Below are 18,620 nucleotides of genomic sequence, written 5' to 3' on the forward strand. Positions count from 1 at the left end.
TGTGCTCAACGCTAACTGGCATCTTGTAAGTGTAATTTAAGCTTTATTGCATGCTTTATATTAAAAGGATTATTTTTTTTTGTGGCTCACAAGGCAGAATTAGATAAGTGCTTTAAGCCTGCTCTGCATCCATTCTAGTTTAATCAGGTGTCCTGAATGAGGCAGTGGCTCCACATGAGGCAAGGCTACAACCACACGGCTACAAATCAATGAGCTTCAGCCTGTAATTGCTCCTCGGGTTCTTCCCACAATGCAACTGCGCGGAGGCAAAGAGAAAAGCCGCACCGATATGCTGCTGTACAGCTAATTAACAGTGATAGATAATGGTTAATTAAAACTTCATGAAGACAAAAGATCAGAGTAAGCCATCATCTGGAAAGTAATGGTTTTGCTATCAGGACGAATGTCTGCATAATTCAGAATGCATTATGGGAGGGGATATGCAAATGTTTATGTTTTTGGCAGAGGTTTTTGGGTGGTTAATCAAGAGTAGTGCCATATACCCAGAGGTGGGTAGAGTAGCCAAAATCTATACTCAAGTAAAAGTACACATACTTTCGGAAATTTTTACTCGAGTGAAAGTAACAATCCTAAAAGTTACTCAAGTATGAGTAAAAATTTCAGTAGTACAGTATATATTTATATAAATACAGTATATATATATATATATATATATATATATATATATATATATATATATATATATATATATATATATATATATATATATTTCTCAAATGATGTTTAACAGAGCGAGGAAATTTTCACAGTATGTTTTAAAAATCATTTTAGGGACAATTTTTTCCCGAATAGTCTACAATAATTCAGAGGGGCTAATAATTCCGACTTCAACTGTATATGTATATATATATATATATATATATATATATATATATATATATATATATATATATTAGACATGGGCCAATAACCGCTTTCAAGGTATACTGCAGTTTGGTAAAGTCATGGTTTTAAAACTGCCAAATTTTCTGCTATACCATTCCTAAGGTATGTTTTTGATTTGTTTATTTATTTATTATTTTTATTATTTTTTTTATTCATTTGTTTATTTTTTACTTTTTTTGTGTGTGTGTCTCTATAGCAACCTCACAATCTCTCCAATGAGGCGCCTCGGAGTATTTGCAAACAAGTCATATGGATAATTTTTATTATCATTTGACGTAACGGAGGAACTCCGCGAAGTGAGAGTAATGATTTTACTTTAATAATTTACATGAGTAAGAAAAGTACATATATTTAAATGTACTCAAAGTACACGTTAACCAATAATTTTACTCAAGTAAATATAACGAAGTAAATGTTACTCGTTACTACCCAGCACTGCATATACCCAATCAAATCACAATACAAACTCGTATCTGTGAATGACACCAGAAAATGCTATCTAAAGATTTGGTTTTAATTACTGTATGCACAAGGATATATTAGGTTTAGCGTATTTTGATTCATTTAGTTATTAAACATACTTAATCTTTAGAGCTGCTCTGAAACTCACTTAATGGGTATTTTACAGGTTTATTAGAGCAAAAGGATTTTTTCTACTGGCCTAATCGGGTCAATGGTTCAGATTTTTTACTTGCCCTGCCAAAATTTTCTTTTAATAGCTATTTCTTTTATATTATATTTTTTATATTTAAAATGTCAAAAGCCAAACTTAATTGTAAACATACACTTTTATTCAGCATAACTTTTACAATTATGATGTAAAAAAAATAAATAAAAAATTATTTATATATATATATATATATATATATATATATATATATATATATATATATATATATATATATATATATATATTTATAAAATTTTTTTATATTAGAAAAAGTTGCGACTGTATGGAAAACGACACAAGGTTTCCATTTCTCCCAAAAAATACCTGAAATATGGGTTCATCTGACCAAAGTACACATTGGCCCCTTTATATTAAGTGGTCTTAACTAATATGTACTTACACAGGAATAAATAGTTTGTTACAATGTACTTATTGTGTAAATACATGTATTTACTGTGTGCTTATGCTTGATTACATACATGTATATAATTACATCAATTATCAATTAACTTTTGTAATTACATTTGTAAATACACTGTTGACCACCCCTCACAACTTAACCCACCCTTAAACCTACTTATGCCACCAAATCTGTCCATAACCCAAGCTATATCCCAGCTCAAAAGCACCACGTGTTCTCAAATACATTATAAACACAGTAAGTACATTGTATTTATTATTTTTTTATGTAAGTACATAGTAGATAAGGACACTTAATATAAAGTGGGACCCACATTTCAACTGTTTGATGATCCATCCTAGATGCCTCTGAACCCTGAAAAGACAACAGGGCTTCTGGACACTGTTAACATAGGGCTTCCTTTAAGGCACAGTACAGGCATTTGTGGATGTAGCAATCTATTGTGGTTTTTGACAATATATCAACGAATAATTTAACTAAATTTAACTAACTTAATTAAACTCTAATCGATAAATTAATCGGTTAATCAGATAAGCTTTTCTCATTTTCTTTGAATATCTTGTGACTTAAATGCAACAGAGCAGTAAAAAGAGTTTAAAAGCCAATCACACACACAATTTTACTATGGTGTTAAAATGGCAAATTCAATCACTTAGAAAAGTAACTGCAAGCCTCTCCTTTATAAAACAGACAATTTGAGATCTCATTCAGCTCTGTCCTACGAACGGTTCCGGACAAGTTATATAGCAAAGTTTAATATTTCGTTTTAAAGGCCTGTTCAAACCACTAAGCCCAAGTATGAGCAATAATAACAGAGCAAGCGCTACTAACCATCTTAATGATGCCCTGACTAGGACTGGAATGGCAAAACGAAGACGGGACCGACCGCATGTGCTTGTGTGAATGATGGAAAGCGGCCCTTCACCTCCTCAGCAATAACGGCCTCTTATCAGCCCTGTCGTGGAGGAGAAATGTGGATTTCATTATTTGTTGCAGTTAATGTTTGGTTCTGCTTGTTGACAGGCACAGCTGGCGGAGAGGAGATACTCAGCCAATGTCATCCCCATTAATATCACTTATTCAAGAGCGAGGCTGGAAGAGAAAGAGTTGGGAATATTGTAGAGAGGCTAGAGGAAAAGGGTGCAGGAGGGACGGCGACCCACGCTGAAACCTTGACTGATGCTTTTTTAACACGGACTGAGAAAATGCCTCAGAGACGTAACAACACGGCCTGCGTGTGACATTGAGGCTTGACAGCATTTCTTGTTTTCTGAGAACAGACGCGCTGCAACAAAGCACTGCAGGCCATGTACAAAACTCAGAAACCTATGGAGTTACATCAGTGAGGAATAAACAGACGCTGAGGTTTGAAGCAGTTGTTCGTCCAGTCGTGTTTACATAATCTTAAATAAAGAAAAAGTAAAACTGAGCATCCATTTTGTGACCCCAAAAATGTCAATTAAACATAACTTAAAGAGCCCCTATTGTGGGTTTTCGAAAATGAGTTTCCATTTAGTGTGTTACACAGATCTAAGTGAAGTGAAATATCCAGCTAAGGCTTTAATCTGAAAGTGGGCAGTCTTTAAAACTATTGATTCATCTAAAAAAAGAGTTGACTCGTAGTGGTTAGAATGAATCGTCTTAAAAACGAGTCTTTAGCCATTTTGGCGTGACATGACTACGAAACATAATTGTTGTGGGCGCAAACGCGGGAAAATTTAAGCCCTGCCCACTAACACAGCAGCAAAGACTAACAGATCCTGAAGTCATGAGTCAAGAAGACGCTTTGCACCTGGATATTATTGAAAGTGTGAGGGGAAATAATTGATTCAGCAGTCTACACGCTTACAGTGGGCGATTCATTCATTTGTTAAAGGAAGGATCGGAAAAGACTGGTGTATGAGACTTGTGAGAATGGGCAGACAATACACCAGGGGACATAAGGCCAGTTTATTAGGCAAAAAGGCAGCCCGGAAGGAGCTCTGGTGAGCACTACAACCCCCTGGCTGGGGATTACAGGTAAGCCCCAGAGAACATATAACATGCAAGAGGTGCCACAGCAATAATTGCAAATAGTAATGATCTAAATTACAGCTGAGAAGGGAGAAAAGCTCGGTCACGGAAATCACACTCACTAATTGATGTGCATGCTATCGGTTTCATTTTCACTGCTAAGTGCGGTTCATACCTCCCGTGCGGGGGGTTATAATGGTCACGGGGTTATCGCGCGGGCCCGTCCGCCAGGGGCTTGACAAATCGCGCTGGGCATTTGTCTAGCGCTGAACGCTGTCAACCAGTCGCAACAGGCTATCATCGGTCCAATCAGCGCAGATTAGCTTTGCGCTAAGGAGGGGTTTGGGAACAAATGAACCGTTGAACAATTCATATGGGAGTCGCTGGGATAATTGGGTAAAAATAAATGTATATTATAAGACCATGAAAGTGTTTTTTGACCTTGTATGCATATCAGTATGTTGTTGGAGATCCATATAACCGAAATATGACCCTTTTTCATGTATAATATGGGCTCTTTTATAAAAATAGGTTTGGCATGGTGGCTCAGTGGTTAGCACTGTTGCCTCACAGCATTAAGGTCACTGGTTCGAGTCAGTTGGCAATTCTGTGTGGGGTTTGTTTGTTAACCCCATGTTTGTGTGGGTTTCATCCGGGTGCCCTGGTTTCCCCCACCGTCCAAGGACATGCGCTGTAGGTGAACTGGGGAATCTAAACTGGCTGTAGTGTTTGAGTGCGTGTGTGAATGCGAGAGTGTATGTGTCAGGATTCTGCCACTCTAGTCTTGTTAATTCTTGTTTTGGTGGCCAGACATTAGTTATGCCATGTCTTACTGTATATGTTGTGCTTGGGTCGAGTACTCTTCTTTCTCGTCATTGTCTTAACTTGTTATTGTATAAGCGCCATCCTGGTTGAGCTCGGATCGTGCTTATTACCGTTTGATGCAGGGGCGCAATGTGGTCTGGATGCGCGCTCTTGTCCTGGTGTTTGTTTTTATTTTTTCTGTGGCCTGATGTTCAATCTCAGTGACTCAATCTAGTTGCTTTCGGATGGCACTGGGAGGGAACATGCATGTTGCATATGTGAGCGCATGGTAAGTATCTTTATTTATCGCGTGCTCGTGTCTTGTGCTCTGTTGTGTTTGTGTTTGTGCACGTGGTTTCATGTTGACATTGTAACCAGATGCTTTAGTGCAGGGGTCACCAACCCTTTTCGTGGGGAGCTATCTTCCTGCAGATTTTAGTTGCACCCTGACCAAACACACCTGTTTGTAATTATCAAGTGCTGCTTTAGGTACTATTAATTGGTTCAGGTGTGTTTGATCTGGGCTGGGACTGAATTCTGCAAGAAGGTAGCTAGTGCTTTGTTTCATGTGAACACGTGGTCAATTAGTCCTTTCATTAGCTGCGTGTTTTAGTCCTGTTTGTATGTGAGCACATGGCTTGTGTTGTGTTTTTGTAACATGTGTTCTTTTGTCTAGAGTCTTGGCCGGCAGCTAGCTCTCTGCAACTCTCACATGGTCGCCCACTGAAGCTAAGCAGGGCTGCGCCCGGTCAGTACCTGCATGGGAGACCACATGGGAAAGCTAGGTTACTGCCGGAAGTGGTGTTAGTGAGGCCAGCAGGGGGCGCCCAACCTGCGGTCTGTGTGGGTCCTAATGCCCCAGTATAGTGACGGGGACGCTATACTGCTCAGTGAATGTCTTTCGGATGAGACGTGAAACCAAGGTCCCGACTCTCTGTGGTCGTTCAAAATCCCAGGATTTCCTTCGAAAAGAGTAGGGGTTTAACCCCGGCATCCTGGCCAAATCTGCCCACTGGCCTCTGTCATATTCCAATTGGCTTAATCACACTGTCTCCTCTCCACCAATCAGCTGGTGTGTGGTGTGCAGTCTGGTGCAAAATGGCTGCCGTCGCGTCATCCAGGTGGATGCTGCACACTGGTGGTGGATGAGGAGACCCCCCCCCCCCCCCACCCCCATTGTGTAACGTGCTTTGAGTGCCCAGAAAAACGCCATATAAATGTAAGGAAATAAAATTATTGTCCCACCCACATTGTATTTATTATTTTCACCTGTCCTCCTGTCTGTTCATTGGTTTGTCTTCCACTCCTCCCTCTAGTCACAGCGCTCCGCCCCCATCATAAAGCATTTTTTAAAATTCTGAGGTAGACTTGAACCAAAAAAAGGGGTTAAATGAACATAAGAAAAAAAACAACAACTTCTGTTTAACATGCAATTAGGTCTTAATACACCTCCAGCTTCAACAACAACAAAAGAAAAGGAGGTGAAAATCACTTCTAGTTGATAGTTTTTAACCTACAACTCTTCCAAACAAGAGCTCCAGCCATCGCTGAGGTCACGGCCCAAACACACAGCAATCGATCACGTTAAATGCAAAAATCAGCACGGCTGACTCATTTGTTCAAAGGAGGTTAATAGAGGCAGGGTGCTGGAGGGGAAAATGAAAGGCTGATTGTCTTGTCACAGGTGACGGTAGTAGAGCAATCCTGCTGACGAAGCCTTGCAGCTTCCAGAAGAGGGGTGACCGTCCTCTCACACCACAGCACTCATGGGGAAACACACGCTGTCAGCCGGCCAGCTCCTCTTCTCGCATTCAGTCTAATCTTTCTCAAAGTGTCCACACAAACACCTGAAATGCTGTTCAATTACTGCTCCTCACACCTGCAACTGTCTTCTGTGCAACACAAGAAAGACATATTGTGCAGAAACTGACTTTTTGAGTTATTTGCAGTGAAAAAAGACAAGTGTTATGGTGAGACAAAAGCAGGGTCACCCTATATATAGGTAGAAGCAGTGTTGCCAACTATTTCCAATTAAAAGTAGCTAAAGCCTGCCTAAAAAGTAGCTAAATGTTGCCAGATGATGTCCCACAATAATTTGCATATCAGTAACAACATCACCTAGTATCTAACAAGCGTAAGCCCGTCATGTCTCTATTCTCTGAGGTGCCGTTTATTACATTATTAAAACATTACATCCAGATGCACAATAAATAGGTTCTTATTAACATATTACTTTGCGTTATGATGTCATTGCGTAATCGCAACTTAAAAATCTTTGTAGTATACAAAATAATAAATGTTTTCTCAAATTGACTGCCATCTCAGCAAAAACATTATTTGAAATATGTCCATTTAGATTTGTTTGACAAATATAGTTAACTATTTGTAAAAGTAATTCAAACACTTTTTGATGAGATTTATTATTATTTTTTTTTTAAATAAAACTGATAATGAACAGTTACATTCTTTTAAACAAGCACAGCTTGTGTACTTACTCTTTTTAACTTGTGAAATTAAACACATTTGTGAAAGTGACTGTTGGAATTTATTGCTACTTAAATTACCAACAATTATACATGTTAACAAATGTCAGTAAATTAACAGTTATAAAAAACAATCTGAGCCTGCAATTGAACTTGAATGTGATATGTGTGTGTTGAGTGAAGCCTGCAGCCACTGCTCTTTTGAGTCACCTTTTAAAAAAAATTGCTAAAAGTCGCCAAATGAATGTTAAAAATGGCTAAATTTGTTGCTAGGTGCTTTGACAAAAAGGTTGTGGGGTAGTATGAAAGGTTGCTAAACCAGTATGTTCTTGGACTAAAACAGGACACAAATTTATTTAAAGTCTTGAAATAAGCCATAAAAAATAAACAATTACAGAATGTTATTGTGAAGGATTGTAATACTCTTAATCTTGGTGCAGTGCTCGTCCACTCTGGAATCCCAGCAAGAATCGTGACAGGAAACAGATGATGATTGTTCATTGTTTATCTCTTCAAAATATGGCACTTTACATACTCTAGTATTTCTTATTTTTTATTTTTTTAAGATTCATTTTTGTCCTTTTTTGGCTATATGAAGTGGTTAGGACAGTATTTTAGGCTGGAAGCGAAGTGGAGAGGGGAAGAGGGACGGGAAATGTCCTCGAGGCAGCATTCGAGCTTCGGACGCCCTGAAGTGCTACTCCACCATATGTCAGCGCACTAACCACTAGACTATTGCACAGACCATTCTCTAGTATTTCACAGTTCTTAAATTAACAGAGGTGGTAATAAGTGTGGTTTAATCTGAAATAAACAAATAAAATATCAAGATCTATCTGTATACAGTGACACATTAATTTCAGCATACATTTCAAAATAATGTGTAAATAAAATATGATGCAATAGGTGCTAAATATAGACGCGGAAAACAGCCACGAGTCATTCCTTCACATACTGTAAACTACAATATAAACTAATAATATCAGTCGACTGTGCCACAGCAGGATTACTGTGAACATGATAAATAAATGATCATAAATCAACGTACAGTCATGTACACACGATTACCACTTGTTGATACCAGGAGAGAATGAAAATGAAAGTAAACTAGAACATTACTGACAGACTGCTGTCAGTGTTCTGAACACACCCATCTACATCATGTGCACATTAATAGGTCTGTTTACACTCAATAAGGAATTAGTAATAGTGATTACTTATAAATCCTGAAATCAGCTGAATAAAACAATGATGCTTAATATATAATATGGGAATGTGATTTAAAAGATTTGTTAATCTTTATTATAACACATTTTAATGCTTAACTCTGGAATAAATGTAAATTATTGAAACTTGTTTCTTTTTTAAAAAGAAAAATCGACCAAGGTCTGGTCATTGAATCATTTTCAGAGGCTTGATGGTGTTAAATGAGTGAACTTCTCATGCTTCATTTAAGTAAATAAGTGTGTATTTTTCACGTTTTACCTTTATTTTCTACCAAAAACAATCATTTGACTTGAAGCCCCACAGGAAATCAGCTTGCAATGACTATTAAGCCATGAGTCAAAAATCAAAAGGACCACAGGTTTTAGCCACGGACTACTGGAATCTTTTAGTATTTCCCAAATTTGTCCAAATTGTGTCTGAAATTGCAGTGTGAGAATGTCTTACTGTTTTATCCGAAAGACGGTCCACTACACTGGGACACTAGGACACACACAAAACCCCCTGCTGACCTCATAATCACCGGGGCACTAGGACCCACACAGACCCTCTGCTGGCCAACCACTTCCAACTAAGACCTAGTTTTTCCATGTGGTCTCCCATGCAGGTACTGACCAGGCTCAGTCCTGCTTAGCTTTAGTTGGAGTGCAGTCATGGGCTTCAGAGTGATATGGCTGTGTTATAATGCTGCTCTGTGCAGTCCAATAAAACACAGAACATAATAAAAGAGTCTTCGCTGTTTCCCTGTTTTCTATGAAACCAAACCAGAAATCAAGGATGTATGATGTCAATAGCATGACCACACAGGACATGGTATGTGTCACGATTAATAAAATTGCTTATTTCTCTATATTTGAACATTCTTGAAAGCATTTTGGATAGCATAAGTACACAACCAAAATTTATCAACTTCAATGTCTTTATTTAGCACATTTAACTGCAAGTTGAATTGCCCAAAGTGCTTCACATAACACGTAGAAATGCAGAATATTCAAATGCCACAGACAACAAAGTGCAAACATTAAATTTAAAATATCCACAACAAGCATTTCTTAGAGTAAGTAAATTGCTAAACTAAACAAACGTGTTCAACTGTGACCTAAAAACCTCAAGATGATACCTCTCGAATGTACAGTGGAAGATCATTCCAAAATTTTGGCCCTACCACAGCAAATGCTCGGCCAACTTTCGTTTTCTATTTGAACCTTGAAACAGTTATTAATGAGGGATTACCTGGTCTGTGTGACCTGGTCAGTGTGTTAGACCCTAAAGGGTGTCACACACCGGATACGTCGCTCAGCGTCGCGACACATTGCACATTACAGTTGAAAGTATCGCACACCAGATGCACACATTCGATTGCTACTTAAAATGAAACTATTCAGATGGCGCTCAGTGGCGCGGCAGCAATATGAACAGTGTCCTGAGTCATGGCTGGGGTCTGGCTCTTCTGGGGCCTCGTATCAACGCTGCGTACGCACAAAAACTTTGCGTACGCCAGATTTCACGCTCAGAATCACTCACGTTTGGATTTACTAACGATGAACTGAACGTGGGAATGTGCGCAGCTGGCGTACGCACATTTTTTGTGCATGTCTGTTTTATTACCATTGGCGACTCCTAGAGGCAGTTGTGTTAAATTGCACTCTACAGAGTGTCTTCTCAGCTTGTATGAGACGGGTTCATCCGCATGTCTAGTATATAAGTTTTTTCCGTACCATACAGTTGACCATCCAAACATTAAAGTGCAATTTGCAGAGGTTGCTGGTTTTCCCAATGTAATCGGAGCAATCAACTGCACACACATTTCTATAAAGGCACCATGATCTGAGGATAAACTGGCATACGTGAATCTGAAACATTTCCATTCAATAAATGTGCAAATTAAATTTGATGCACAGACTTATTAAGGATTCCTACTTGTCTTTCTCATGATAAAGAGTATATAGGCAAAATCTGATATGTAGTGGGGGAAAAAAGAATAAGTTCATCAGTTGCTGGATTCGAACCGAGTTCATGCTTGAACGTATTGAAACATGTTGCCATGGGTTAAGCGAGCTGCGCCACTTAGGCTGTTAAAAACACCATAAAATTTTACACCTATAGATCTCACAATTTCTTTTTCAATCCACTCAGTGCGATGTTCAGACCCAACTGTGTTAACCGCATCAGCTAATCTCTCCCCACTAAAGAAAAAAAAAAAACTCTCCCCACACTATTTTTTCTTTTGTTATTAATTCCAAAGGACAAACTTGCAAATAAAACAGTTTTCTCCGGTCTACCTCCGAAAGCAGCACCTCCAATTCACATTCTGTTCAAAGTTTCTCTTTTTGCTTGCTTTTGTCATTGCTTTTTCGTTGGGTTTTGCCAAAGTAGAGTCATTAGCATATTCATATGGGGGCGGAGGCAGGGAGGGGTTTTGTGCTCGTGTATGTTGCGCTCCGTTTCATGTTCATTCAGATGTACAAACAGAATCTGCATGAGATTCGACGTACGCAGTGTTTCATACATCTGAATTTTTTTTTGCCTATGCGCATTTACAGCTTTGTACGTACGCAATGTTTTAGTATGATTTCCACGCAAGTCTTCATACATGAGGCCCCTGGTCTGTCACCATCTTAACAGTTCACTGATATATTTTGGGAAAGACTTGTGTTTACCTGGGATAAAATAAATAATCAAATGTTGTTTTCATTACATATTGAGCCTTTAACAAATTGATTTAACATAATTGCACACACATTCAATTGGTAAATTAAATGCAGTAAGGAGCATGAAGTTTCAGCAGTATTTGATATTCAGCAGATCTACAGTACATGAAGTTCTGTTGAAAACACAGCAGTGTCCTCACGGCAAGTCTCTGAGCAGAAACACAATCACTTATAATGCAATTTAAGTCAATTTCTGCAGTATGAAAATGAATTAGCTTCCACAACAGACGAGCATCATAACTATTTGTGTCAGCTAAAACACACACATGCATTCATGACAGCTGTTATAAAGTAGTTTACCAGGCCTAGAGGGCAACAGACCAATCATAACCTCTCTTTGAGCGGTATTTGTGCATGTAATATTCTTGCTGGATTATTCCACGGCTGTCATAAGGAAGCTGTATTGATGAGATATTACGGAGAGGTGATCCGGTGCTCAAGGTTGCTGAGGCACAGCTTTCCGCAGGGGGATTTCATGGAACTCTGGGTAATATGTTTGGCGTCAAGAGAATGCAATAAGACTTCAGGTGTCTTGCCTTAATAGAGGGAAGAGTAAACTATCAGCTGTTTTGCATAGGTTTATTTTTAATGCGATTCTTTCAGAAGGGACCACTAAAATTGAGATCTGGAGAAATGGAGTCACATACCGTAAAAAATATGATCAATTAGTCATGACAGCCAATGATTTTATTTTATGGTAACTTATTAAACTAAGGTAATCATGTTCTAACTTAATTTTATAAGTTGTGCAGGTTGTTTTGAGTCAGTTTAATAATATTATTTCAACGGACTCATACGGTTAATTTGATTCAGCTTAAAAATTTAAGGCAACCAGGATTTTTTTGCAGGTCAGAAATTGGACTCGCACTTATCTTTTGACAGGTGTGATTATAAAATCACATGACCTCTGATTCCAGAAATGTATAGTTATTTTATCTGGTTGTCTTTGTCCATGTTAGAACAAAAAAGTTTGTTTTTTGAAATTGTAAAAATTACAGAATCATCAGAATGGTCTAAAACTTCTTGACTCAGTTGGTGTTTGTTATATGAAAACACAAAACAAATAAGACCATGCTAAATTGTTATTAAAAAACAGTCACACTTGTGGTCTTCATGGTCAAAAAAAAAGACCGTCATATTAAATTAATGGGGAAAAAAGCAAACATATGAACATTTAGAGAATATTTTGTGCAGTCAAAAAGTGCACAGGAGTGAAGCGGAAACTCTCTAAGGATGAAACACACTCACTAGGGATTCAGATTTTTGAAAGTCGTCTGTTATGTTATTAAAGTCGAGTCGTTGTTGACTAGTCGCTGGTGACATTAGCAATAAAACACATGCCGCAAATATTTTACAACACTCCACAGTTTGCTATCTATTTGCAGGAAATACATAAACACATGCTGTTTGACAGCTCATAATACGTTGCAAAACAATTCCACATTACCATGTTTCCGTCCAAAAATGCGAATTAACTCTATGCGCAAAACTGGATTTAACTTTGAGCAAAACTGGATTATGACATAAAATATGTGTGAATAAAGCACACCTCTATCCAAAAAGTCAAAGTGAACAAAATCGTCACTTCCTGATTATCTGGCGCCAAATATCAATAGTAAAAACATAATTTGCTGTGGTGGGACAAGCTGCGTCAATCTTTTCTTTATTTAATAATTGATTTGCACCTCAGCAGGCAATCCCGACACACAGTGAACGTGCGGTGACGTTTGAAGGCATGAGATGGGGAGCACAACAATTCAGATGTTTTAAAATGTGCTCAGCCTGCTGGTTTGTCCATCCACACACGTTTTTATTATCACATGATCTCTTACAACAAAATCACATGACCTTTTTTGATTCGCATACTGGAATTTAAACGGTAAAAGTGTTTCCATTGTACTTCATGCGCATCTTTTCTTATTGAATATAAAATTTATCCTACTCAGTTATGCGTATACGTTTTTATGTGCTATACAGCTATACAGAGTCCAGACAGCCTATGATAAGCTGTCTGTGTAAAAACACACACACACACTGACAGCATCACGATCTCTTTCATTCACACACACACGCACACATAGACAGCATCAAGCTCTCTCTCTCATTCACACACATACACACACACATAGACCGCAACAAACAAGCTAAACACAGCATCACTCTCTCTCATTCACGTACTCGTGCTCGCTAGCTCGGGAGTCGGGGGCGATATTTACACCAGTTACCGACCGCTCCCGCACTTTATTCTGAATTTTTTCTGTGCTGCTAGGAATAAATATCAATAAGTATCTTAACATTGTCAAAAAGAGGCATTTTAGCTTGTCTAGATGTATATTAAAATCCACAATTCCTTTGTAATGCCTAAACGACTAAGGAATTTACAAGCAACATTGTAGAGATACGAATACTAAAACCTAGTGGTTACACAATGTCATTACATCCTTTTTCTTTTTTTACAACCAGATGGTTTTAATCTGCCCTTTTGTTTTTGTTTTGAATGGCAGGTCTCTAGTTTACCTGGAAAACGGCAAAAATTTAATCATGATAAAAAATAAAAATTCCATTGTTTTTAATAGGGAAAATGGATGTTATTAACTGCATAAATATTAATTATTACTACAAAACCCTGTCAAAATTAAACATAAAAAAAGAAAATATATTATTAAACAAAAATAAATATGATTGGGATGATTGGGAAGGAACACCTGAGGGTTAAGAGGCCCATACAAAAATTGTTTCAAGTTTAACCTCAAAATTATACACTTACCAGCCACATTATTAGGTACACTAGTACTAGGTTGGACCCCCTTTTGCCTTCAGAACTGCCTTAATACTTTTTGGCATAAATTTAACGAGTTACTTTAAATATTCCACAGAGATTTTGTTCCCAATTGACTTGACAGCAGTTGCTGCCATTCCACCATGTGCCAAAAGTACTTTATTGGATTGAGATCTGGTGACTGTGGAGGACGTTTGAGTACATTGAGTATATTTATGACATGGCGCGTTATCCTGCTGGAAGTTGCCATTTGAAGATGGGTACACTGTGGTCATAAAGGAATGGATATGATCAGCAACAATACTGAGGTAGACTGTGGCGTTGAAACAATGCTCAGTTGGTACTAATGGGCCCAAAGAGTGCCAAGATAATTTCACCACCACCATCAGCCTGAACTGTTGATATAAGGCAGGTGGATCCATGCTTTCATGTTGTTAATACCAAATTCTCAAAATCATAGTAGATCAGCAGTTTCTGAAATACTCAGACCAGCCCGCCTATCACAAACAACCATGCCACATTCAAACTCACTTAAATCACCTTTCTTTGCCTTTCTAATGCTCTGTTTAAACTGCAGCAGATTGTCTTGACCATGTCTGCATGCAATAAGTTGCTGTTGAACAGGTATACCTAATAAAGTTGCCGGTGATCATATACTGTAAACTTTTATAGAAACAATCTTTTGAGAAATTTTTAGTAAAAATGAGCAGAAACGCATTGAGTTAGCAACCTCACATTTTCCAAGTAGAAAGACTGAAATATTGTTTTTCTTTGTAAAACATATTCAAATGATTTGTTAATATGTCAAATCTAAGGAATTTGGCTTCTTGTTGTGGGTTTAAATAGTGAGCTATTGTTGAGCACTTTAAACACAAGTCTGCCTGTTGATTTCAGTGGCATTTTTGTTAGTGCTATCAAGGACAGATCCCCCTGCCTTTATGTCATAGCATTGCTTATTCATGCCATCCTGATGGTTCATAAAAGGCTGGGTGTGATGGAAATGATTTTTGCTTGGTGTGGAGGTTGAAGAGGGAGGTTAAAAATATTGAGCGTCTGTGATTTTAAATGTTGCATGCAAACCGACATGCAAGATTCAGCACATAATGGAATGTTTGCACGGAAGCATTGCATCATTTTTCTGGATAAACCCTGTAATGATGAGAAGCTGCAGTTTTCCACATGGGGATAAAAATGAAATTTAAAAATATAATTAATCCCAAGCGTCTGTTATGGACAAAATATTCAAGTCACTTGCTGAAAACATGGTTGTTTGTTTATTCATTCATTCATTTTAAGCATTTGGATACACACTTGTTTTCAGTCGCATGCTGAAACATTTTCATCATCCTTTTTTATATGTAATGTTCATTCATGAGTGTTTGAAAGAAGTTAAAGTCACATTATGATACTTGGTGAGCTCATTTTATGTCACATGCTCAAATATATATATATATATATATATATATATATATATATATATATATATATATATATATATATATATATATATATATATATATATATATATATATATATATATACACATTTAAAGTCAGAATTATTAGCCCTCCTGAATTATTTTTCCCTGTTTTCTGTTTATCAGAGAGAAGATTTTTTTCCAACACATTTCCTAGTACATAATACTTTTAAAAACTCATTTCTAATAACTGATTTATTTTATCTTTGCCATGATGACATTTAAAGGCTGAACTAGGTTAATAAGGTTAACTGGGCATTCATTCATTCATTCATTTTCTTTTCAGCTTAGTCCCTTTATTAATCTGGGGTCGTCACAGCGGAATGAACCGCCAACTTATCCAGCACATTTTTACACAGCGGATGCCCTTCCAGCTGCAAAGCATCTCTGGGAATCATCCATACACACTCATTCACTCTTTCACTTTCATACACTACATTCAATTTAGTCTACCCAATTCAGCTGTACTGCATGTCTTTGGACTGTGGGCGAAATCGGAGCACCCGCAGGAAACCCACGCGAACACAGGGAGAAAATGCAAACTTCACACAGAATTGCTAAATAACCCATCCGAAGCTCGAACCAGCGACCTTCTTGCTGTGAGGCGACAGCACTACCTACTGCGCCACTGCGCAACTCGGTTACCTGTGCAGGTTAAAGTATTTAGGCAAGTTTGATGTATAACAATGGTTTGTTTTGTAGATATTCGAATAAAAAAAAAAAATTAGGGGCTAATAATTGTCAGTTAAAATATCAGACATTCTGTGAAAATTTCCTTGCTCTGTTAAACACCATTTGGGAAATGAATTCAGTTGAAGTCAGAATTATTAGCCCCTCTGTTTATTTTTTCCCAAATTTCTATTTAATGGAGAGACGATTTTTTCAGCACATTTCTAAACATGATAGTTTTAATAACTCATCTCTAATAGCTGATTTATTTTATCTCTGCCATGATGACATTAAAAATAGTTGACTAGATATTTTTCAAGAACCTTCTATAAATCCTAAAGTGACATTTAAAGGCTTAACTGGGTTAATTAGGTGAACTAGGCAGGTTAGGTATAATAGTGGTTTGTCCTGACTATTGAAAATTTTGTCCTTAAAATGATGTTTAAACAATTAAAAACTGTTTATTAATTATTCTAGCAAAAATAAAACAAATAAAACTTTCTCCAGAAGAAAAAATATTATCAGACATGCTGTGAAAATGTTCTTGCTTTGTTACAGCAACAACAAAAACGATTACAACGGAAAACATGTATACATGTACGAAAAATTATGTATAATATAATTTTCAGTTACTTTCTGAAACATTTACTTTTAATTACTGCACATTGTTATTAGTTAATTAATTAATTAGGCATATAGTTTGATCTGTTTTTACTGTAACTTTTATATATTTACTTATTTAAATAATTTCTACAGTAGTTGCATGCTGAAAAATAAAGTTTTTTTGATTTAATTATTAAAAGCTATTTCACACATTTATTTAATTAAATAAATGAAATATGTTAAATTAATTAACATAGTTTCAAATTTTTATTTTTTTACATTGGCCCAACAGTTATGAAACAACATTACATGTGTATACATGACTTTACAATTTTTTAACATCATGTTCTGCATACAGGAAATGAAAAAAAGAAATCAGGGAAAACGTAAAAAAAAAAAAAAAAAAAACAGGAAAGAAAAAAATAAATAAATATATAAACTGTGCTGTTTCTGTTAGACCTAAATTGTTTATTAATTGTATTTATGTATTTGTAATTATTTTAATTAATGTTATTAATAATGTTAATTAACGTTTAAATAAATTAAAACTGTTTATATTTTTTTACATTGGCAAAAAATTTTGATAAACTTTTACATGCGTATACATATTATTTTTTAAAACATTTTTTGACATCAAATACTCTACAGGAGAAGGAATAAAATCAAGAAAAATGTAAAAAACAAAACAAAAAACAGGAAATAATAACTAAATAAATTGCTGTTTCTGTAAGGCTTCTATTATTTATGTATTCATTTATTTATTTATATGTAAATATATGAAATTAAATATGCTAAATCATTTTACATTGTATCTGAATTTTTGTGCCAATGTAAAAAATATATAAACAAACTTTTACATGTGAATACATTTTGTACAACATTTTTTAACATCAAAAACTATAAAGGAGAAGGAAAAAGGAAATTCAGGGAAAATGTAATAAATAAATAAACTGCTTTTTCTGTTAGGCTTTAATTATTTACTAATTTATTCGTAAATCTATTTTATATTGAATGTTAAATACATTTATATTGTTAATATATATTTTTACATCGGCACCAATATTCAGATACAAACTTACATGTATATAAATAATTTTTTAACATTTTGTAACACCATATACTGTATAGGGGTGTAGGGAAAAAAATCTGGAAAAATTAAAAGAAAAAAGAAGAGGGGGGAAATAAAAATGAATGAATAAATAAAAAAACAATGCTGTTACTGTTGGGGTTTAACTGTTATTTTTTTATTGATGTAATCATAAATGTTTTTAGCTAAATGGTAAATTAACATTGTTTATATTTTTATAACTGGCACAAAAATTCTGATATTAACTCTTACATGTGTATACATTACAGTTTTTAACATCAAATACTATACATGGAAAAAGGGGTAAAGGATGTTGGGTTGTTTTTGTTAGATTATTTATGTATTTAACATATTTATTTATTAATTTTAATTCAGATATTTTTGTTGCAAGGAATACTTTCAGCTTAAAGCTAATTAGGCTTTATATTCTTCCAATTGCCACAGTAAATAATTAAGAGTATAATTATTTAGTAATGCATTTACAATAGAGGCTCATGGAGCAAGACAATGCAGGGGGTTCAAAAGTGTGATGAACTTGAGATGAACTTTTATTAGTTGAATTCCTGTGCGTCATTTTCTTTACATAATGTTTCTGGCACACTTGCATATATCATTTGACTTGACGTGGTCACGGCAGGAGTTTAAAATCAGATACTGCTCTGCACCAGCAAGATCTTGTTAGCATTTAATGTTTATTTAAACTCTTGTTTATTTTAATATTTATGCAGCGCGGACCAGAGCGTGCTGTTCAGTTCAGCCTCTGCACTTTTCTC

General features: G+C 36.1%; 1 protein-coding gene across 8 annotated transcripts in view; it reads left to right on the forward strand.

The window, feature by feature from the left end:
- The window catches only part of LOC147833028 (uncharacterized), a 425,349-nt gene that overhangs the window by 110,299 nt on the left and 296,430 nt on the right, over positions 1–18,620 (forward strand). Inside the window, exon 3 of one of the 8 annotated variants that reach the window (XR_015513153.1) lies at positions 3,021–3,426. The exons of the other annotated variants lie outside the window; for them this stretch is intronic. The gene's annotated coding sequence lies outside the window, so the exon portion shown is untranslated. Of the gene's footprint in view, positions 1–3,020; positions 3,427–18,620 lie in introns of those variants that run through there. 8 annotated transcript variants of the gene reach the window in all.

The sequence above is a fragment of the Danio rerio genome, chromosome 17, assembly GCF_052040795.2.
Source record: "Danio rerio strain M-AB ecotype USA chromosome 17, GRCz13ab, whole genome shotgun sequence".
Lineage (NCBI taxonomy): Eukaryota > Metazoa > Chordata > Actinopteri > Cypriniformes > Danionidae > Danio > Danio rerio.